The following is a 24,538-nucleotide window of genomic DNA, read 5'->3' as shown; positions in this document are numbered from 1 at the left end:
ATAAAAAATAGGGCAGGGGGTGTAGCTCGGGGGTCAAATGCCCCTGGGTTCCATCCCCAGACCTGGAAAGAAAAAAAAAGCCAACCATGACTACAAAATATTATTTAATAAAATGGCTATAATAGAACCCAGTGAAATGGGATTTGGCTATCAAATCTAGCTACGGCCTGGTAGGTTTCCTTGAAACCAGAAGATGGAACGGAATCTCCTTTCCTATTAAGAAGACTCATAGAACTAAGGTGGCTGCATCCAGCCTTGGAAATAGGGCCTTGGTGGTCTGTTCCTAAATCTGTTGTTGTATCAGTTGGCTAATGCAAATGGGAAAAGCTGAGGAGTGGGGGCTCAAAAGGCTGTCACTAGATTTGGATGAAGACAGAAGCTGAAGGCAGAAGTCTTTAGGTATAGACCTGGATTCCCATTCTGGGTGTGCCACGACCTCTCTGTGAACTTGAACAAGGGAATCAGCTATATGTGCTTCAGTCTCCTCCTCCTCCTCCTCCTCCTCCTCCTCCCCCTCCTCCTCCTCTCCTCCTCCTCGTCCTCCCCTCCTTCTCCTCCTCCCCCTCTTCTTCTCCTCCCCCTTTTCCTCCTCCTCTTACTCCTCCTTCTCCTCCCCCCTCCTCCTCTCCTCCTCCTCGTCCTCCCCTCCTCCTCCCCCTCTTCTTCTCCTCCCCCTTTTCCTCCTCCTCTTACTCCTCCTTCTCCTCCCCCCTCCTCCTCTCCTCCTCCTCGTCCTCCCCTCCTCCTCCTCCCCCTCTTCTTCTCCTCCCCCTTTTCCTCTTCCTCCTCCTCTTCTCCTCCTCTTCTCCTCTTCCTCTTCTCCTCCTTCTCTTCTTCTCCTCCTCCTTTTCTGCTTCTTTTTGTAGAATGAGGAGGCTGTGTGAGCCTCAAGGTCTCCACCACAATTTCTCCCATTTGTGGGTGTTTGTCTCCCTTGTTGCATAGTTTTACCTTTACTCCTATCGAGAGGCAGATGCCATTTCTTTTCTCCCTGGATCTGGGCCCGCCCTGTCACTTGCTTTGATTGACAGAATGTGGTAGAAGTGGCATTATGTTGGCGTCTAAGCACTAAGAGGTCCCGCGGGTACTGCCATCACTCTTGGGAAGATGCTGTAGCCATAAGAGCAAAAGAAGCCTCTTTGAGGAAGAGCGATCATGTGGAGAGAGGGCTTCATCCGACAGTCAGCACAAACCACTGGAGCACCAGTGAGGCCATCTTGGACCATCCAATTCCAGCTACACTGAACACAGTTATGTGGGTGATCCCATCAAAGTCAGCAGAAGAACCACTCCACCGAGCCCAACCCAAGTTGCTGACTGGTAGAATTATAAGCAACGTAGTGGTTACTGCCTTAACTTACTCAATGGTGGTTTGTCATACACAAATAGCTGATAGGGCCCCTTTTATTGCTGACATTCTAGAAACCAATTCTACTGCTTCTAAGAAGTCAGGGTGTACAATCTTTTAGTTGTGTGTTAAGGTTTACTGAAGAGAACTGAAACAAAGATTAAGTGACTGATTCATTCTGCTGCCCTGTATTAGAGTTCACTAGAGTAACAGAACTCACAGGATACGTATATGGTAAAAGAGGATTTATCAGATCAGCTTACAGTCCAAAGCAGTGCAGTCCCAAGTGGCTGCCTGCCCAGAGAGCTGGAGGAACCGGTAACTGCTTGAGCAGCTCAAGAGCTGGAGTCTCAGTTCAAAATGGGAAGGCCAAGAAACTTTTTGGAGAAATGATAATGAAAGTCCAGTTGGAAAAGCTGAAGGCTCATGTCCCAGGCCAGAGCAGATGTGTTTTCCTCGGGAAGAACCACTGTGTTTTCACACGGCTTTCTCCTTTTATCCATGTTCTGTGCTTGTCAAAACAGTGCTGCCTACACTCAGGGCAGGGCTTCACTTCACTCTGCCATTGCATGAGCCAGTCATCCTGTCAACACACCCAAAGCCACATCATCGTAGGTGTTTCATAACCCAGACAAGTTGACAATCCAGGTTACCATCACATATTCCCTGACCCTTGACCTGGGAGGCATCTCCTTGTGACACGGTTGTTAGGTTGTTAACTCCACTAGAGGTAAATGCTGCCACCTTCCCCCTATAGGAAAGTTCAAACTCTCCCTCTGAGTGTTTGAAAATTATAGTCTATGAAATAAAACTGACAGTAGATAAACAGGAGGAAGACTATAACAGATTTATTGATGCATGTACTCACAAGAATCATACAAAATACAAAAGTCAAAGAAAGGGCCAGATAGTTGAGATTTAAATATTCTTCTACATGGAAGAGATTAGTAGGGGGGCGCTGTGGGCAATTTTATTTTATTTATTTATTTTTATTTTTGTGGTACTGGGGGTAGAATCCAGGGGCTTTTCTACTTTCGGGCTATACTCCCAGACCCATTTTATATTTTATTTGGAAACAGGGTCTCACTAAGTTGCTGAGAGTATCACTAAGTAGCTGAGGCTAGCTTTGAACCTGTGTGGTCCTCCTGTTTCAGCCTCCCAAGCGTGGGGATTACAAGAGTGTGCCACCACGCCCAGCTTTGTAGGCAATTTTAGAGGAGCAGTTAGAGGAAACCAATGAGCCTGGAGAACAGATAATGTCCAAAGCAGCTCTGGGTGTGGTGTTTAATCTTCAGTCTCTTCCTTTATAATTTTAGTTTAATCTTCATTGGTGATTGAATCAATAAGAAGATGGAAGACGAATTTGTTCCCCTTTGGTGGATTGGTCTTTTTTTGTGTGTGTGTGGGTTTGGGGATGGAGCTCAGGGGCATTCAACCTCTGACCTACAGCCCCTGCCCTATTTTTTATTTTGAAACCGGGTCTCCCTGAGTTGCAGAGGGCCTCACTAAGTAGCTGAGACTGTCCGCGAACCGCGATCCTCCAGTTTCAGCCTCCCGAATGCTGGGATTACAAGCGGGTAAATTGGTCTTTTGGTGGATAAGTGAACTTTAGGGATAACCCCTTCCTGTGCTTTTAGAGAAAAGCAGGAGCAAGAGAAAGGGGGTGTCAAGGAAGGTCAGAGAGACCTGGAGGCTATTTTTTTTTTAATTTGGTGGGTTCAAAGGTCATACTTTGGGGTATCATTTTCTGAGCCACAACAACACCCTTTTGGGACTCAGAGGACACTGAGCAAGACAGGAAGTGGCGTGGGTGACTCAGACTCAGTAATCCTTACTCCTGAGTCACTAAAGTGTCAGTTCCTAATCTCTGCTGGTTCCATGGGGCATTCATTCAATTCTTTCACCAGTCGGTCAGTCAATACCTCAGCAGCAGCCGCTGTGAGCCAGGCCTTGTTCAGGGTGTGATGTGGTGAGAAGGGTCTGCCTGTGGAGTGGACGGCGGCAGGATCTGAGGGGTTCTGCATGGAGAGGGGCTCACCCTCACTCCCTTCTTAGCTGCTGTCCTGTGACATTTACACATGTGCTTCTGGGCTTCCCCAGAGAAGGCCCCCTTCTAAAAATACAGGACTTCAGAGCTCAAGGAACTATTTCTTTTATTCTCCTGCCTCAGATGTATCTGTACAAATAGCACAGGAAGGCACGGGCCCTGTGAGAATGGCATCCCAGGGTGAGACCAGTCCTCTGTCCTTGCATCGGCAGACAGGAGCTGTTCTTTGGAGCTTTCATGAGAGCCGGGGCACCTTTGGAAGTCTGAGCCAGAATTGAGGCTGGAGCTGCAGCCTGGGCTCGTGCCTCAGCACTGGTCATGGGCAGGCAGAGCGGAGCCCACTGGGCCATGCAGGCACCAGCAGGTGCTTGGCATGGGCCATGTAGGCAAGTCAATGAAGCTTGCAGCTAACACCCTCCGGGCACTCAGACCTGGCTTCCTTGGGCTCTAGCGGCATGCTGGGGCCTTCCAAAGATTGATGGCCTGCCCCTGTGCCAATAAAATTTTCTAATTATCACTATATTTTGAATCATAAAATATTGGAGCCGGAAGCTATAGATTGGAAATTCTTTGAAGACAGGAACTGTATCTTGTGTAATTTGCTGTTTAGTTGTAACACAGTCCTTGACACATAGTAGGTGCTAATACAATTTCTAATGAATGAATGAATGAATGATGAATGAATGAATGGGCTCTGGTCATGAGAAGTTCCCTGGGTCACTCCCACATCAGGGTTGCCATTTTTAAGATAAGAGTTGAATGTTTTTTCTCAAAATCACAGGCAATGGCTGGAAGAAAACTTAGCCATTGAATCCGTGGTTCTCTCCACCCTACCACTCGGCCTCCAGTTTCTGTGTATAGGACAGGTTGCTTCCTTTAGCCTTCGGGTTTAGTTAGGTCAAGTCCACAGATCAGGCATGGTGTCTGTTTTGTACTGTGTCATATTGGAAGGATATGGAGACTACAGGGAGATTCACCCTGGGGTTCTGTGTTAGGCAGCTTTCCATCGCTGCAGCAAATCTCTGAAATAAATCAACTCAATAAGAGGAAAGGTTTATTTTAGCTCATGATTTTGGAGGTTTCAGTCCACAGTTGGTTGGTCCTGTTGCTTTTGGCCTTTGGTGAGGTGGTGCCTCATAGTGGGCCAGGAAACAGAGAGAGACAGAAAGGCACCAGGGTCCTAATAGCCCCTTCAAGGGACCTAACTTCCTCTCATCAGGCCCTACCTTTTAAAGGTCCCACCTCCTCCCAATAGTACCAAAGGCTGGTGATCAAGCCTCTAACACATGGGCCTTCGGGAACCACTTATGCAAACTAAATCAGTGTAGAAGTAAATTTTCTGTTTGAAAATGAAATTAAACAAATTAAGTTGGCATTTGATGAGGAACAACAACTTGATGCCTTCCAGATCTCCTGGAATAGCAATTTAGGTGTGGTCAGGGATGAAGCACAAAGAGAAAGGCCATCTTTTCTTGACTGTTCAGCAGGATGTAGAGTCGGGGGCACTGTCTGTAGGGAATGGGACTCTCTGGTTTCTGAAGCGGACTCTCTGATGGGACAGAACCAGTGGTTCATGAAACATCGTCAAGAGGGCAGGACAGGAGTGGCAAGCACTTCAGTCACTTTGGGAAAGAAATATTCTCCTTTCACTCCAAAGTGAATTCACTCATGGCAGATGATCTAAGAAAACTGTGTCATCGCAAACCTGGTCTTCCCTGAAGGTTGAGGTCTCTGGAAGTTGTGAAAGGCTCAGGCTGACATATTTTTCAAGTTCTGGGAACACTAACACTTGAACGAATGCTAAAAGAGAGTTCTAAAATTTGTCCTATATTTCAAGCATTTATCATGAATTAGTTGATGCATACAAAATACAATGTAATATTATTGTGCTAGTGTTCTACACAATATATTGTTCTACAATATAACTGTAGAACTACAAAAAAATGTTAGTCCTAGTACACTTTAGGCAGTGTGCTGGGTGGATTGGATATAAGGTTTTTAAGATGCGTGATGAGCTGGGCGTGGTGGCGCATGCTTGCAACCCCAGCATTTGGGAGGCCGAGACAGTGGGATCGTGGTTTGTGGACAGCCTCAGCTACTTAGTGAGTCCTTTTGCAACTCTGTGAGAGACTGTTTCAAAATAAAGAATAAAAAATAGGGCTGGGGGTGTAACCCAGAGGTAGAATGCCCCTGGGTTCCATCCCAGTACCGCAAAAAAAAAAAAAAAAAAAAAAAAAAAAAGAATAAGAAAAAGAAAAAGACAATAAAAGTGTGATGAATGCCTTCTATCTTCAGTCTCGCCAGCTAGAGCTAACATGAATAAGCCTATTTGGGAATAACATTAGGGGCCAATTGGGGGCCTTGTGTGGTGAGGCCCAAGGCCAAATGAGTATACTTAGGGGTATAGTCCAACCCACCCTCTGAACCTGACAGGTAAGCTCAGACCATCACCAAGGCAGTGCTCTCTGTGGACCACCAACCAAATTGACCTTCCTCTGCTTACACCTTGACCTTGTCTTGTGACCCCATTAAAATATCCCATCTCATCATATTATGTATAGCAGTCCACTATGGACATGTTGGGTGCTGCTTGAGAAATCTGTGGGCTGACTGGCTGATAAATGAAGCCAGGGATAATTTTAAAAAATAAAAATAAAAGCTTGGGCATTGAAGGTGCCTTCCAAACATTTAGCTACATGACAGAGGTGGGAATTTGCTTGGTCAAATGACAGACTGTATTAGTGAAGGTTCTCTAGACAAACAGCAGAACCCATATATATATATATATACATGTGTATATATATGTATATATATATACATGTATATATATATGTATACATGTATATATATATGTGTATATATATATATATATATATATATATATATTGGTTTATATACCCCTGTGTAGTCCCAAAGTGGCCTCCTGCATGCCAGAGAACTAGAGAAACCAGCAGCTGCCCAGTCCAGCAAGGTGGAGGCTCAGAACTCTCATGATCTTACACTTGGCTTTATATTTGCTTCAACAGGATTTGATGCTTTGGGTATTTGTATCAAGAAAAGAGCAGCAATGGCACGTTAGGGTCAACCTGAGCATGTCAGAAACTAAGAGGCGAATCATTCACAAGCCATGAATCAGAGCCAATGGTAAGACCAGGCTGAAATGCACATTGCAAAATAGGCAGCAACATTTGAGTGAGGCTGTTTCCAAATCACCAGGAGCTGGTTGATCGGTAATGTTCACAATACTGAAGGAAAAAACAAACAAACAAACAAACATTATTTTCCTCTCCAAGAATTGGGCCTGCAACACAGAGTCAAATTGTTCAATTGACAAATTATTTGACTGGTCCCTATAAAGTTCAAACACATTATTGTGGGAGCAAGGAGAAATGGGCCAAGTACTTTATCTGGTAGATCTCAGCAGGCTCCTTGGGGGAAGAAAGGTTTGAGGGGAATCTTAGGGTGGGGTAAGACATTGGCAAGGGTTTCCTGAGGAGGGAGATTATTTGCCCCGCAACCAGGTTTGGGACCAGCAGGAGTAAAAGCTTAGGTTTCCCTAGAGATCAGAAGCAAAGAAAGTCTTGGAAGGCCACCTTAGGGGCTGGGATTAGGAGAACCAACTATTTGTCCCCTCGTCAGAAGATGAAATAAGAGGAATTAAATGAAAAGTGAGGGCTTGGTTTCCTTTGAAGTTCCTGGATGCAAAGTTTGTTAACCATGCTAAGGTTTTCCCCCAATGTTGCAAAGAAGGGCTTTCTCTAGAATAAGGAAGAAAACGCAATAAAAGCCCACACCAAGAAAATAGCACAAGATCTCATTTGCCTGTGCCAGAGGTTGACAAATTTTTTTTCTATAAAGAGCCAGAAAGCAAATATTTTCCATTTTATAGACCATATGGTCTCCATCACAACTATTCAACCATGCCCTGTAGCACAAAGAAAGCAGCATTCGACAATATGCAAATGAATGATCATGGCTGTGTTCCAATAAAACTTTATGGACACTGAAATTCAAATTTCACAAAATTTGCACATGTTACAAAATGTTATTCTCCTTTTGATTTGTTTTCAATTATTTAAAAATGTAAATTCCTATCATTCACAATAGCCAAGAGGTAAAAACAGCCCGAATGTCCATCAGTGCTATGTACATATAATGGAGTATTATTCAGCCCCAAACGTTATGCTAAGTGAAACAAGCCAGTCGCAAAAAAAGATAAGTATTGTAGGATTTCACTGAAATGAGGTGTCTAGTCAAATTCATAGAAATGAAAACCAGAATGAGGATTGCCTGCGGCTGGGTAAGAGGAGAGGGTTGTGTTTAATGTGGGTATAAGAGTTTTAGTTTTACAAGATGGATAAACTCTGGAGATCAGTTCCACAACAAAGCAAACATATTTAATGGGATTGAACTATATGCTTAAAAATGGTTAAAATGGTAGATTTTGTAATTTTTTAAAGACTACAGTTAAATTTTAAAAAGTCCTTCTTCACACTATCACCATGACAACATATGCAGCGGACCTGTGGGCTGTAGTTTTGCCAACCTCTGGCCTACAAGTGGCCAGTTCAAGGGCAAACGAGAAGGTCCAGATCTAAGTTTCTCAATTGTCCCCAGGTGCCAACTCTAACAACACGAAGAGGAGACTGCCAGCTCCCACGGGGGCTGGCTGCAAGTCTGTAAAACGCTTTTAAATACTCCTCTGAATGAAATTCACGAACATTTTAAAATCCTAGTCTATAATACATGTTGTTTTAATGTAAAATTGGCATTCACTGTAGAAATCAGTAAAAGTGTGCTCACTCGGTCTCAGTAAGGGTGAGTGGTTTAGTCAAGGCCACACAACTAGAACAAGCAGGTGCAGGACAGGGCCCCCGCACTCCTGATTCCAAATGTGTGCTTTCCACAAGAATGGGCCACTGTCCCCTTGGACTTCTGCAGTCCATCCCCGAGCCCCAACTGCTGCCCCTCTCCCAGTACTGAAGCAATCTTTGAAGTAATGAAAGCAAACCACTTTGGAGTTTCTACCCCAAATCTTCAATTCATAAGTTTCAATTATTAACATTCTGCTCTGTTCTAGAATATTATAGTTGTGCTCTAAAACTCATTTTCTTCTCTTGCTCCAACTCTGTTTTCTCATCTATCTGTAATTTAAAAAAATTGTATTCTATTATATAGCATAAGATGTCAAATTATGCGGAGTCTGAAAGATTTGTGGTTTTCGTACACCCAGCATCCATTTTTCTCTTGTGGTAGATTGTGTTATTGGTTCAGAATTTTTTTCTCCCCTCCCTGCCCTTCTTCCTGTCTGTTGACTTTAGACTTGGCCATAAGATTTGTTTTCCCCGATGGAGTAGAGGTAGAAGTGAGAGTGTGCTAGTCCCAAGCAGACGTTTTAATAAGCATCATGTGTTTATAGGTGTTTCTCCTCTCCAGGAAAGTCAGAAACCACGTGTCCCCTGCAGTAGTGTCTGTCCCTTTAGCTGGATCCCAGAACTAAAAGACGCGTGAAGCAGACATGTATTCAGCCAGCAGGCTGGAGCGAAGCCCAGCCACAATGGACTCATGTACTGCTGTAAATTATTGTCAACCAAAATTCACTACGAATGGTTCAAGAGAGAAGGGAAGGCTTTATTAAAAAAAAAAAAAAAGTTTGCAAACCAGGAATTTTGTGCCTTTGGTACAAAATGAAAGTGTGCCCTGAAGGGACAAAGAAGGCCTAGCTTATATAGAATTTCCCACAAGCGTCTCACCTTGGTCTGCTTATGCCAACGAGGGATGCCACTCTGCCCATCCCTGAGAGGTTGGCATTTACATACAGCTAAAGGTCAGGTCCAGGGAGTAAAATGAGACTTCTGAGACGCTGTTCTTGGTAGTTGAAGCAGGAACACGCAAAGTCCTGAAGGTTCAGTTTGTGGACCTTTTCAGAACACAGAATACATGACTGGTCCTCCATCAGCAAATGGCTACCAGACTCCATTCTGAATTAAGGCCCAATTAGCCACTCCGCTTTTCTTAAAGTCCACACTACTATATGCCTTAGGGTGGTTTGTTACATAGTATTATCCCAGCACAGGCTGACTAATACACCTGTTCTTGTGGAACCTGGGCTTTCGTTTTCCTTTGAAGACCCAGCGCTCTTCTGCTCTTCATGTACAGGGTGTAGTCGCGCTGACTCCCCAGCTCTGCCCTGTGTACCTCAACACATCACATGGTCTCCCATTTCTCAAACGTGCAGGTATTGTGGGTCTTCTCTGGTGACCTCTCTGCTTTTTTTCATTAAAGCTGAGAGAGCCTCTCTCTCCACCAGCAGTTATGCACGACCTTCGGCTCTGTCATCTGCTAGAAAGGGCCCCTAAGGAAATCTTACTTCTAACCCACACGATCCTAACTCCTGACTGTTTTACAACAAAGGTAGGGAACGAAGAATGTGGATCGTGTATGTGCTCCAAGATACCACACCTCTTGGCTGATTTTTGATTGTGGGAAGGAAATCATGGAAAGCAAATAGTAGTTTTCTCTTGGAATGCAAAGAACAGAAACTGCAGGCACCTGCAAGTACAAGTTACTCCCTGGGCTTTGAGAAAGATGGGTGTCGAGCTCTGAATTATGCATTCATCTGAAGAGCGGAAGTCGGGTTGTGGCCTGTCCAAAGCACTACAGAAACCTAAGAGGGCTTCCTATGGGCTGGGGAGACCCTCGGCTGCACAGAAGAGTTTCTGAAATGCTTTAGACTCGGAGGTGCTTCTTCACAACAATTGACTGTTGGTTAAAACATGAGTACCTCTGCCCCCTTGCACATTAGGATTCTACACGAATTTATTATAAAAAGTAAAATGAAAAAAACCATAAACGCCCTCAATGTAATACATAATTGTATTTGGTTTGGGCATATACTTTTAAAAAAAATATAGATTTTGTATTTATTTGTTTGTTTACATACTTGCTTACTGGCACTATAGACTTAACCAAGGGGGATTCTACCTCTGAGTTACACTCCAGATCCATTTCTTTATTTATTTATTTATTATGAAGCAGAGTCTTGGTATGTTGCTGAGGGCCTCACTAAATTGCCAAGCTTAGCCTCAAACCTGTGGTCCTCCTATCTCAGCCTCTCAAGTACTAGGATTATAGGTGTGTGCCACTGTGCCTGGGTCTTAGACTTTGTTTTTAAAAGCAGTGTTAGGTTTGCAGTCAACTTGATGAGAAGGTATAGAGATTTCCCATATACTCGCTTAGGCACACATGAATAGCCTCTTCCATGACCAACAGCCCCCGCCAGGGGAGTTCATTTGTTACAAATGATAAGCCAACATCGTCACCAAAAGTCCATGGAATTCATCATTCACCTGAAGGTTTGCTCCTCATGTGCATTCTGGGGGCATGTTTCATTAGACTGTCATGCGGAGTAGTTGCACAGCCCTAAAAATCCTGTGTTCTGCCTACTCATTCCTGCCTGTTTCCAACCCTGGGCAATCAAGGATGTTCAACTATCTCCACAGTCCTGCCTTTTCTGGAATGTTACAGGTTGGAATCAGAGAGTGTCGTCTTTCAGACTGGTTTCTTTCTCAAAAAAAGCGACATGGGTTCTTATGCGTGTGTGTGTGTGTGTGTGTGTGTGTGTGTGTGTGTGTGTGTGTGTTTCTAAGGATAGTACATTTACATTCAGTGCACAGACAGCTGGCTCATATATGAACACAGTATGATTCTGCTGAGTGACAGAGGAAGCCAACCAGGCATTTAAAACGATAATCCCCAAAGTGGAAAATGAGCTGTGGAGAATCAGGGTTGATCAACAGTCCTCTTTCCCACACCTTCTTCTGCTGCTTTATTCTCTACCTTGACCTCCCACCCCCCACACACCACGTTTCCACAAGCCTTCCCAGGGCAGTCTGTACGCAGGGCTCACCGATCACAAATGCTGGACCTATCTATCTGTTAGGTACTCTGATGGGTACTGAGAGGTTGGGGTGCTGTGGACTTTGTAAAATACAGACCTTGTCCTTTAGAAGTTCATGCCTAATAGAAGCTAGAAATTTGTAAACAAATAATCTTTCTGTGAGAAGGCAAAAATAGAAACAAAGTGGAGGAAATATTAGAATGTGGTCCCTTTGAAAGAACTCAAGCCCTGCCCTCAGAGAATCTGGTTTAATTGGTCTGGGTTGAGTTTGTTGTTGGACAGTGTTCAAAGCTCTCCCCAGGTGATTCTAATGTTAGCCAGGGCTGAGAAATACCCCAGACAGACAGAATCTGGGACTCAGAGGGTGAGGCCCAGCAACCAGTGTTTTAACGAGCCCCCCAGGTCCTGAGGCAGTTCCAGTTTGGAAACCGCTGCTCTTGGGACTGGAAGGTTTTGGAAGGTTTGCAGTTGGGGTTGGAGCACAGGGTTGGGGAACGAGGGGCCCTTCAACAGGCATCACCCTGGCTTGCCTGCCGCGTGCTAAGGGCAGCAGCACTCCCCTGAGAGCCTGGCCCGAGCCCTCACGGGTGGGAGTCCAGTACTGAGACCCCGGAGGGAGCCTGCCACGGAAGCCTCGGTCCCTGGGCCTGGGGGTCTCTGATCTTTGCCACCTGAAACTCCTAAGCAGGAAAGTTGGAGCCATAGCGAGTACCCAGGAACTTCTCTTACTGGAGAATCCTAGCTTCCAGTGTTGTGACTTCTCATCCTTTTCCCCAAAGTGGGCCCCCACTGACTTGGTTAAAAAAAAAAAAATTAAATTAAACCCCAGACAAGAACTGTGTCCAACTCCATCCCCAGACAGAAAGGCCTCCTTTCCCGTCCATCCTCCATCCTCCCATCCCCAACAACCACGCCCCGCCCACCAGAAAAGCAGCCCTCGGCCCAGTGCAACCCCGGACCCCAATCCCGACGCCCAGCTGCCCCCCGACTCTGACAGCGGCAGCGAGCCCCCGGCCCCCGCCCGGCCAGCGGCAGGCGCGGCGCGGGGCCCCCCGGGCACCCGCACGGGGGCACCCCGGCTCCCGCGCCCCCGCGCCGGCTCCGGGCGCTGGGCGGCGGCGGCGCAGGCTCCTCCCCGGGCGGCGGGCAGGAAGCCGGGCGGGGGCCGTGCGGGGCGCGGGGGATGCGCGGGCCTCGGCGGGCGGCGGCCCCCGCGCACAGCCGCGGCCGGGGCGCGCGGCGCGGGGCGGAAAAGCCTGTTTACACAGACTGCACACCGCCTGGGGAATAATGCAGGAAAGGAAGTGAGCCGGCTCGGCCTGACTGCTCCAACTTCCTGCTCTCACACACCAGAGGAAAGAGAGAGAGAGAGGGGAGCGAGAGAAAGAAAAAAAAAGAAAAGAAGGGGGGAAAATCAGGATCTCATTACAAGAGCAACAGACCGTCTGCAGACGCCTGTCAGCATGGAAAGTCGGGGGCTTTCGCCCGGGTCCTCCTAGAAACTGCCCCGGAGAAGGATCCTGAGCGCTCCCCCACATCTGGGTAGGTGGCAGGGCTGCTGCCTGTTGCTGGGGCGCCTGCAAAGTTTCGTTTGCGGTTTGGGGTTTTATTTTTTTCCCTCCCCTCTGCTCCGGCGTGGTGGGGGTGGGGCGGGCTGCGGGCCGGGGTGCGGGCGGGGGCGCCGCGGGGATGCTGCAGCCCGCGCCGCGCTCCCCGCGCGGGGGCCGGCGGTGCGCCCCGAGGAGGGGGCGCGGGCTGCGAGCTCGGCACCGCGGGACCCGGGTCCCCGGGACTCGGGAGCCCAGGCTGGACCTGCAGGCGGGACGGCGCTGACCTGCCCGCGGGGGCCGCCCGGGCTCCCCCACCCCACCTCGGGGGCTGTGGTCCATCCAGGAGGGAGATCGGGATGCAGGATGGGGGTGGAGGACAGGGGGCGGCGAAGACAGCGGGCTGGGGGGCCGCGTGCACTCTCGCTGGGCAGGTGACCCCCGCCCAGGTCGCCTCCCCAGGCGTGCGCCCTATCAGTCGGACCTTTAAAAGCCCATAGAGTCTATACTGGATACGTTTTGAGAGATGACCCGGGTAAGAGACCTCCTATACCTCCTCCTGGGTCTTTAGCTTCGAACTGAATGCTGGCCTGCCATGCCACTGCAACTTTTTTTTTTTTTTTTTTTTTTTGGAAGGGGGAATTAAGTTGGGGGTATTAAACAAGAAAAACCCAAGGTCTTGGTTTTGTTGTTTTCTGGACTCAGCCTAGGGACAAGCTGCAAGTTAGGCCGGGGGGGGGGGGCTGGGAGCAAGAAATGCTATTTCAGAAACTGCAAAAGGGGCTTTTTAGAGAGAAAAAAAAAACGAGTGTCGGGAGAGTTTCTGGCTTGTCTGGAAACGGCAAGACTAATTGCCATGCGCTTCCGCTTTGAAACTGGCAGCAGACAGCATCTTGAAAATGACTCACTGGAGGAGCTCACAAAGAACTGTGGCTTGCTCCTTCTCAGGTTTACGTATTTGTGCCTTTTACAGTTTCCTTTGTAGTGTTGGAGGGTCCCCCGCCCCTTCTCGCCAGCCCCCTCCAGCCCTCCCGGCTCCAAAGGCCCCTGGCGGTCCTTAACTGCGCCCGCAGCCCCAGTCCTCCAGCCGGGCTGGGGGCAGACAGAGGGAGGCTGAGTTGTTTTTGGAGTTGGCTAGGGAGAGGGTTAAAGGGATTCTGCTGCAGCAGGGGGAAAAAGTTCCCTGAATTTTCCACTGGCTGCTGCAGGAAGAGAGAGCTCCTTTAGTCATTGCTAAGTAATGTCTGCACACACACCGACTAATCTCATTAGGAGTTTCCGCTGCTCCGCACAGGAGGGGTTTTGTGCAGCCCCTGTCAGCCTGGGGAACCCAGCGCTGCAGAGGGAGACAAGTTACTGCCCTATTTACTTAGAAGTGCCTTTCTACCAGAGGCCGCTCTCACGGCAGCCTCTAAAAACGGTGAATTCACTTTGGCCATTTTGAATTTCAGGCTTACAGGTTTTCTTTCGTGTGTGTGTGTGTGTGTGTGTGTGTGTGTGTGTGTGTATTCCGTTGCCCAAGCAGCACACACACACACACACACACACACACACACACACCCCAGTCTCTCCAGGCTGTGCTTGGTCTTTGTTAAGGGTTTGAGGGGGGTCGCTGAGAAACCCCGACATGTTCCGGGCATCTATTAATGAGCTTAAATGGATTTCTGAGCCATATTGCCCAACAAAAATACCCTCTGATCTCTCTCTCTCTCTCTCTTTTCTGTCTGACACACATTTATTTGGAAAAGGTCAGTTATGAGTTTGAATTTATGAAGATTATAAAATTACAAATGGTGTTAGGAGGGCATGCGGGTCAGACAGTTAGGGAAAGTATCTGTAAGTTCTTAGAGTTTCCAGTAATGATCTTGCCTGCAAACCCCCTGGGTATGAAAAGTGATGGCCTTTCTATGCCAAATATAGCACAGGCTTTCTGGCCTTTTTTTTCTTTTTCTTTTTCTTTTTTAAGCCTTTAAATGTTGCCTAGATATGTGTAGGGTTACTAAAAAGGGCAAAGAATTTTAAGTAAGGAACCCTATTGGAATGATTATCGATGAGGACATGCTGCCTCTCTTGGGGGGGAGTGTTTAAGGTGTTGGCATTTCTTTGATGGTGGCAAAGCCTGTCCTAAAAACAGCCCACCCAGCCGGACCTGGGTGCGAGTCAGTGGTCCTGTATACAGGGTGTCTCTCCCCATCACAGAAGAGGTGCTCAAAAAATCATAGCATTGAGCCGGGCATGGTGGCACACGCTTGTAATCCCTGCACTTGGGAGGCAGAGACAGGAGGATCGCGCAGGTTCGAAGCCAGCCGCGTGCGTTGGCTTAGGAGACCCTGTTTCCAAATAAAAAATGTAAAATAGGTCTGGGAGTGTAGCCCGGAGGTAGAAGGGCTTCCAGGAACCCCAGTACCACCAAAAAAAAAAAAAAAAAAATCATAGCATTGACACTGTAACTATGGTTACAAAACTTAGATTTTAAAAAAAAAAAGCTTTCAAGAGCTCTCATCATGGTGCATGAGAGTTCCCTAAGGTTGGAGGTTGTGAATATTCTCCAATATATTTCCATTGAGTAAAAAGGAGATAATTAGGGTTTCTTGTTTCAAGAGGTTGTTTGGCAAGTGGAAGGTTCACTTGTACCGGTGGTCCTCCAGCAGAAGAAAACTTTGGGTTGTCATAGCTAGAGTGGGTACAGCTGGCATCTACTGGGCAGAGGTCAGGGATACTGCTAAACATCTGACAATGCCCAGAAAAGGCCCTACTTTGCACAAAAATATTCCCTAGCCCCAAATGTCAGAAGTGGCCAGACTGAGAAATTCTGACTTACCTTACTGATGAGGATTAAGACTTTAATCTACATTCATTCAACAAACAGGGCATTGAAAAGTGGTCAGTTGAACTTTGTCTCCTTTTGCCCCATGTGTAACATGCCGTTTATGACTTCTCTCTCTTTCTCACTTTTTGGTCAGTTGTGTACAATAGGATTATGTGCAGATGCTGACGTTGTGACTGAATTCTGAATTAGACCCCCCCCCCAGCCTCCACAAGCACCGCATCTTCACACACTTAGACCTTTTTAGATGCCCCTTAGACCACGGTGGCAGCCCCGAATGAAAGAGCTGAGATTCTTAGCCTCACTTGAATTTTGAAGTTACCTAAACGTTTATTAACGATCTCTTTCCTATATAAGAAATTAAGTAATTCAAGATTGCTACTATACAGTAAATGTAACTCTGAGATCATATATTAAAATTTATATTTGCAATAACTTTTCGGAATCATTTGGATCTTTTCCTGAAATTGCTTTTAAAGGACTTTCCAGGCAGCGTATATAAATTAAAATGTTCCTTCTTCTCAGCCGTCAGATATTAGGTTTTGTGCGTTCTGTGCCACTCGGTTATATTTACAAAAGTGTCTGATTCAGAAGACCAACATGGCGCTATGAAATGCTATAAAACACGACCTATCAGCAAACCCAAAACACTTAATAAAAATTGACCCAGGGGAGGATGTGACGTCCTGGAGCAGTCTCTTTTCACGAAGGGCGTGTTACTGCTTACTAACTGGTAGTTTTGCTCCCTCTCAGGCCTAGGGAATGTCATAGTCATCTGCATGTTCCCAGATCTGGGCTTTCCCATTGCATCTGTAAAGAAATAGGGTCTCCAGCCGGCCTGTACACACACACCTGAGCAGCACAGGTAATCATGCAGATTACCTGAAGTGGTCCTTCAGGTATTTTGCATGAAGGACCCCACTCGTGTCAGATTTTCTCGTATGTTTCAGGCAAAAGTTTTTCAGGTCCTAGTTATCTATAACTTCTCTTCGCCTGTGGAGGTTGATTTATAGCATACTTGGGATCAGTCTAGCTTAACAGGCATTTCTAAAGGTTAGTTGTTTTTTCCTGTTGTTAAAAAATATTAGCCCAGATTACCTTAGGAAAATACAGAAAAACACAAGGAAGAAAATAAACATCTCTCATAATCCTACTGTGTTAACATTTTGGTGTGTATTTTTTAGTCTTTTAAAATCATGCGTGTGCTTACACAACACACACACACACACACATGTGCACACATAAAATTGAAATCATACTATGCTCACTGTTTTTTCACTTACCATATCATGCAACGCATTTTAATCATGAGTGCAGAGACCAAAATGACCACACAGAGAGCTTGTATGTATTGATCTCATAAGTGTGTTGACCCAACTGTGGATTGACATAATTTCTACATGGACTTACCCAGTGTTTTTTGTCCTCTGTGGTCCAAGTAATGTCCTAAGAATGCTGCCTTCTTGAAAGACCGAGTGCCTGTGTGCTGTGAAATTTGGGATTTTGATGGTTTCTCTCTGACTTAAGAATGAGTCATGATTTGCAGTAGAATATCAAGATGTAGTAACAGGAAGTACAGAGCGTTACACATCAAAATAGAATGTTAAATGATGAAAGAGGAGAGACGAGGCTGGACCGAAAACGCACCTTGCAGTGATCTAGCTGCCAAGGGGACGGGGCGCGCACTGGTACGCGTAGACGGCCCGTGTTATTACTGTTTCGCTTTATGTCAGGAGACTTTCCGAACTCTGAAATTGGTGTTTTAAATTGACTTTTAGCTCAAGGTTGCTATTGCCCACGGTCAGTTTGAATCGAGGTCATTCAGCTTTTTGATTGAAACCATGGCAGTGAGGCCACGGAGCTCTGGTTTTGCCGCTTATAGCTCAGCCCCAGTAAATTGAATTATCTGTGTGTGTGTGTGTGTGTGTGTGTGTATTTATCTGTGTGTATATTTAACTTTCTGTTAACATATCCTAAAGACCTTCAAAAATAGTAGAACATCCAGTCTTCTAAGTGAGTATTCTTTGCAGAAATTTGACTCTCCAGGATTCCCCCCCCCACCAACCAAAATAAAAATGGCTTTTCACCCATTGCTCGAAATTTACATATGTCGGCAGTTTTCAAATAAACTTAGAATTGATCATTTTAATAAACTGTGATTTGGTTTGACTTACCACTAGGATTCTGACTATTTTATCGATGTGTACTCATCTATATTTCCTGGAAAGTAATTGCTAAATTGTTCTAAGAATTAAATAGGATAATCTTATAAATTGGCTAATTTACTTGTATTATTTTTTAAAGAGATTAAGACGATGACGCCTCTAGTGGTGTATTCTACTTTGGACTAAAAGGAATTTATTCACCCCCAGTCTAAAAAGAGGACCAAAGGTTTATAGTATCATAAGGTTGGTTTTCTGTTTTTTTGGAGGGGGCTGTTTTGTTTTCCTTGTAGTACGGGATTGAATCCAGGGGCGCTCTACCACTGAGCTACATCCACGGTCCTTTTTGGTTTTTATTTTAAGACCCAGTCGCATTAACTTCCCAGGCTGGCCTCCCATTTGCCATCCTCCTGCCTCAGCCTCCCAAGTAACTGGGATTACAAGGTGTGTATAATCCCTGGCTGTCATACGTATTTTTAAACTACATTGTCGAGGAACAGTTTCTGATTATCTTTGTATAAGATGAGAGAGATCAGATAGGTATATCACACATATGTGGATATTTTAAGACCGATGAGGTCAGGGCTCCAAGTGATGGAATAAAAACATACAAGACTCTTGACATCTTTTTTTCATCCCTTTTATAAAAATAAATTAAGGCATAGTCATAATGACATACATTAAAATAAAACTGATCTTAAGTGTTACTGTATATATCCATGTATCCTTCCTTTCCTCCAATAAAGAATATGTCCATCACCACAAATTTTTTTCTGGCTATTTTGTTTTATCCTCTTCTGGTAATTTTGTGGTTCTACCCAGTAAATTCTTAAACCCCAGAGCACCTTGATAAAATATTGTACTATTTTTATTTAATCTGCATGGTCAAAAATGAATCACTAGAATGTATGGATTTCTTCACCATACAGTAAAAAACCTCTTCTACATTATTTAATATTCACAAAACATTTAACCAAAAGTGATCTGTATGCTGTAGGTAAAAATATATTCCCTTTAAACTAACTGGGGTGAGAGGATATTGTTTGATCTCTCTGGGCCTCAGTTTCCTTGGCTGGATGGTAATGTGATTGAAGTGGAGAAGCTGGGATGATCCCGTTCAGATGAGAAGTCCCATGCATGGACTAAAGTGTGATGTGAACTTTTGCCATCATCCCCCGACCACCAACTTAGAAACATCTAGACCAATTTAAACAAGCTCTATTTTTTTTGTGTGTGTGTGTGGTACTGGGGTTCCTGGAAGCCCTTCTACCTCCGGGATACACTCCCAGACCTATTTTATTTTTGGAAACAGGGTCTCTTAAGCCAGCGCGGCTGGCTTCGATTCTGCGCGATCCTCCTGTCTCCACCTCCCAAGTGCAGGGATTACAAGCGTGTGCCACCACGCCCAGCGCAAACTCTGTGATTTTGCAGTGGTAAAAGGAATCATCCTGAAGGGGTTCTCTTCAATTTTAACCCTTACTTGAGTAAAGAAGACCCCGACAGAAGGGCAGTAGCACCTGCTCTGCTAACTTGTGTCCTCCCTTTCGAGGCTTGTGACAGGCAGCACTCATTTCTGATGACTCTCAGCATCCTTGTTTTTTTTGGGGGGGTGGGGGGTAACTGTGACTTCCTCTGGGTTGGGTGCTGAATGGGCCCAGGTGGGGCTTTGATCACCCTCCTAAGTCTCCACTGACGCCTTCCCTCTGAGTCTCTGAGAACTCACCCTCTCCCCCATGACCCTATCTCCAGGGCTGGAGGTCCCTGGAGATCCATCCTCCACCAGTGGCCAGCAGCTAGTGCAGTCCTTTCCAGACACTCACCTGGCCTTTCCCCAATTCCTTAAGCGCCTGTGCCCGCTGGCCACTGGGCCTTTGTAAATGCTCTTCTCTCTAAGGAATCCCTGCCCGTAAGGACCCCCTGTGCCCACGGTGCCTTTTCAATTAGTAGTCACCCTTCAGTTCAGTCTCAGCCTAACCTCACAAAGGTCACCAGGGAAACCTCTGCTGGCTCCCAGATTACCACATCTCCCTCAGTCCTCCCTTCCTGGCCTTCGGAGCCCTTGCCTCAGGCTTGATTTACAGATCTCCTCATTTCCCAAATTCTCACGCTCCAAATTCTTGCTGTCAGAATCCAGGAACTAGACAGTTCTAGAGACCTACATACGTCTGGAGATAGGACCCTTGTCCCTCAGCATTCACTAATATTCTTCATCCAGAAGTCAGAAACCTAATACAATGGCCCTTACCAAATACATATAACCAAGTAGACCGCAGCCCTTGTTTTCTGAAAGTCACTGGCCAAACCCCGAAGGTGGCAGATTCAGAGAGTGAGGTAGACCCACACACGTGTGTGCGTTTCCGTGTGTTCCACAGCTGCGGTGCCCCGGGGCCCGCATCCTTGTATCCATCCCAGCACTTGGTACAATACCTTGCACTCAGCGAATTCAAAGCATCCTGCAGAGGGCCGGGGCGGGTGTGTTTGTTATGCGGCTTCTCTTCCTTTGCAAGTGGAGTTGCTAAAGCACTCTCTTGACTCTTTATGGACAGAAAACTGCTTGGATTACTAACAGGAAGCTCTCTTGGTTAAACCAAGAAGATCTTCTAATAGCATCTTCCATCGTTTTTGTCTAGACTTCTAGACTAGAGCAGTAGATGCAGGAAGACCAGGTTAGTGTCTTCATGTCTGAGAGGACAAACTTTAGTTCTGTTCTTGCTATCAGTGTTATTATGTGGGTAATGGCTGGTTAACAGATAAGTGATTCACAGGATAGTACAGCATGAATCTTAGCATAAAGTTCTTCCCGTATTAGAAGGAATCATTCTAAAATAATTATCCTTAGTCCTTTATTAAGACTTCAGTGAGCTGGGCGTGGTGGCGCACGCTTGTAATCCCAGTACCTGGGAGACTGAGACAGGAGGATCAAAGTACATGCCAGCCTCAGCTATTTAGTGAGGCCCTTGGCAACTTAGTAAGACCCTGTTTCAAAATAAAGAATTAAAAAAAAATAGAGCTGGAGATGTATCTTGGAAGTAGAATGCCCCAGGGTTCAATCCACAGCAACACACATAACATACATGCGCGCGCGCATGCACACACACACACGCACACACACACACACACACACACACACACACACACGGGTGGTAGTGCACCCCTCTAATCCCAGTACTTGGGAGGCTGAGACAGGAGATCTCTGATGATTGGAAGCCAGCCTCAGCAACTTAGTGAAACTCTTGGCAACTTAATGAGACCTTGTTTCCAAATTAAAAAAAAAAAAATTTAAAAGTAAGTCTGAGGGAAAAAAAAAGGATCTGGGAGTATAGCCCGGAGGTAGAAAGCCTCTGGGTTCCACCCCCAGTACCACCAAAAAAAAAAAAGTAAGTCTGGGAGTACATCTTGGAGATAGAATGCCCCTGGATTAAATCCCCAGCACTACACAAATAAAAGACTTCAATGAACCAAGTTTTCATAGTTTGCTTTAATAAACAGGTTTGAGTTCCATAATATTCACAGTTAAAAGCCCTTGTTCAGCTGGGCGTGGTGGCGCACGCTTGTAATCCCTGCACTTGGGAGGCTGAGACAGGAGGATTTCGCAGGTTCAAAGCCAACCTCGGCTACTTAGTGAGGCTCTCAGCAACTTAGTGAGACCCTGTTTCCAAATAAAACACAAAAGAGGTCTGGGAGTATAGCCCGCAGTTAGAAAGCCCCTGGGTTCCACCTCCAGTACCCTCCCCCCACACACAGGCCCTTCTTCACTTATACAGAAATGTATGTGTGCGCAACTTTTGTCCCTAGATTTTTGAGAATAGTGATGCTCTGACTGTAAAATAGTTTAAATTGAGGCTGTGTGATGAAGAGATCAAGGACTAAGTACCCAGATTGTTTTTGGTGAAGTGCTGGCTCTAATTATTTCCACCTGGGTTTTGCCAAGAAGCAGCCAAACCTCGATTAACCGGAAGGAAACAGGATTTTCTCCTTGCACTCAGCTGTCAGAAGAGTCACTAAAACCAACAGCAACATCAGCCCCCGGGGTTTATTCCAGGCTCTCTCCTGGGTTCTGTGCAGGAATTCTACACTGCCTCCACCTGTATAGGTTTTTATCGTCTTCCAACTTGATGATACGAACGACCTAGGCTGGTGGATGCTCTATGAAGCCATGCCCTGAGCCAAGAAAAAGGGGTGTCGATGTTGGAATAATTTTCCAACGCTAAAAAGTTAAGGGCACACCTTAGGTTGACACTCTTCCAATCCAGCGTAACTCACATTTCCCCCTTACTGGAGTTTGGAAGGTGTGCTTTTTCATGCTTTCAAATGCCAGCTCCAGATTTGGAAGTTTGTTGAAAAGTGAAAGAGATGGGTGTGGAAAGAGAGGAGTGGGTGCAGGTGTTTGTGCATGCAAGTGTGTACGTGTGTGCTTACATCAACAAAGGCTGCAAGAGGGAGGCACGTATCTAAGGAAAAAAAGTATGCGATCTCCTGCATTTCTGCTTCTCTTCTACACAGTCACTGTGGGATCTGAGCCCTGGCCCTCTACAGAGAGTGGGTGCAGACGGGACTGTTTACTGAGCTTCTCCACACAGAAGAATCCTCGTTTCATTGTGAGAAGTCAGGCAAGAACCTGCATTTATTATATAATTTTCAGGAAGGGAGAAAGTTTAGATTCCCATGATGAACATACGAGGAAGAGACCAAGCCATTGGGTACTGTTTGGAGGATGGTGTGAGATGCACTGCTTCGATTTTGTGTGTGTGTGTGTGTGGGATGGAAGCCAGGGGCATTCGACCTCCTAGCTACACCCCCTGCCCTATTTTTTATTCTTTATTTCGAAACAGGCTCTCACTGAGTTGCAGAGGGCCTCACTAAGTAGCTGAGGCTGTCCGCGAACCGCGATCCTCCGGGCTCAGCCTCCCGAATGCTGGGATTACAAGCGTGCGCCACCACGCCCAGCACTGCTTCCATTTTCTTCTACAGTCTTGAACTTGAAATCCTTTGGAATCCAGAAGTCCTGAGCATTGGTATGGAAGGCTTTTCTGCCAGTGTCCCCGCCTATTTTCCAAGCCAAGCCCTAGATACTGATCATTTAGACCAGAGGGCATTGGATGGCATCTTCTCTTTCTGTTCTTTTTGAAAGCATTTTAGAACAATGTCTCTAAACACTCCAAGGCAGAGGCATGTTGTCCCATCCGCGCTGCAAGCCCACAGTGCAGAACCGAACCTACTTCATTTTCGATGGCTGCAGGTAAATAAAAGTCAGTCAACCACTCAGCATCCTCCGGCCATGCCAAATTCACTCAGATAGTTGCTTTGTGAACCTCAATTCTGTATTTAAGACATGTGAGCAAATGGAGTTCTTGGAAGACTGTTAAAATGTTTTAAAGATGATGTTTGAAAATATCTTGAATCAAACCAAATGACCCAACCATACTGTGGTTCTTAAAAGACTGGGAACGACTGCTCTCAAAGGGGGCTGCTTCGTTGCCCTGATTTAAATCAGAGTTGAACCACAAGAACAGAATCCTTCAGCCCTTGCCACTTCCTTTGTGTTTTTTTTAAACCTAAATATTAAGACCTAGTAATTGATCTTAAAGTAAAAAATTTAAGACCTTGATGTAGATCACACATATACCATGTGATTAAAATATTTTACATAATAAAAAGGATGATATCCTTTACCAAGGAAGAGGAGATAGCCTGAATCTATATCTGACTTTAGTTTGTTAGGATATTCATACTGAACAATTATTAGAAGAGAAAATAGAAGACAGTTCTTGGGAGGCTGAGATAGGAGGATTACAGTTTTGAGGCCAGTGCATGGTAACTTAGCAAAGCCCTATTTAAAAAAAAAAATAGGGTTGGAGGTATAGCTCAAAAGTAGAATACTCCTGGGTTTCATCCCCAGTTTCAAAAAAAGAAAGAAAAAAGGGAAGAGAGAGAGAGAGAGAGAGAGAGAGAGAGAGAGAGAGAGAGAGAGAGAGAGAGAGAGACAGCAGACAGACAGACAGACAGACAAGTTATATGTGTCATTTCAGAAAGGGCCTGGCCAAGTTAGTGTCTGGCCGATTCCCAGATTCCCACGAGGGAACTGAGGACGCGGTGAGTTTGCCGTGGGTGCGGCCCTGGCGTTTGATGCTAAAGTTTCCAGCAGAGGCTGCTGGTGGGCTTTGTCCACCAGCATTCTTCTGTCTTGAATGAATGAGCCATGGGTCAGCCACTTGGTAATAGTTTTAATGTCATTTTGTTCATTTATTTGATGGATTTTGGTGATTCATTTAAAAAGTAGGTCTTAAGGATGAAGTAGCAGAGAAAATGATTTAGTTTTGAAATCACTCACTGTGTATTTTTCCAACAGTTTTCTTAGAAACAGCATCGTCCACCCAGCACACCAAAATATCTTAAATGTGTTCCACTTACTGCGGTTTGTCTACAAGTTGGGTGTGGTTTTAAATAACATAAGGTGGAAAGCGGGAGGCCCTTTGCTTGCCCTTTTACCTTGACACCATTAAATTTTCACTTCATGTTCAAAAGGACTGTATTAGAAGTGACCTAGGTTTCTATGAATCCCTTTACGTTGGGTGCCATAATTTCCATAGCCATGTATGATAATCTTAGAGAAACTCTTGCACACGGGGCGCAAGCGGAAGGGGACGGTCATAACCTCTCACATGCCGACCACATGAGCCGGGTGGGAAGACATTGAAGACTTTTCG

Source organism: Muscardinus avellanarius (assembly GCF_963383645.1).
Source record: "Muscardinus avellanarius genome assembly, chromosome: 11".
Taxonomy (NCBI): domain Eukaryota; kingdom Metazoa; phylum Chordata; class Mammalia; order Rodentia; family Gliridae; genus Muscardinus; species Muscardinus avellanarius.
This window is presented reverse-complemented; position numbering follows the sequence as displayed.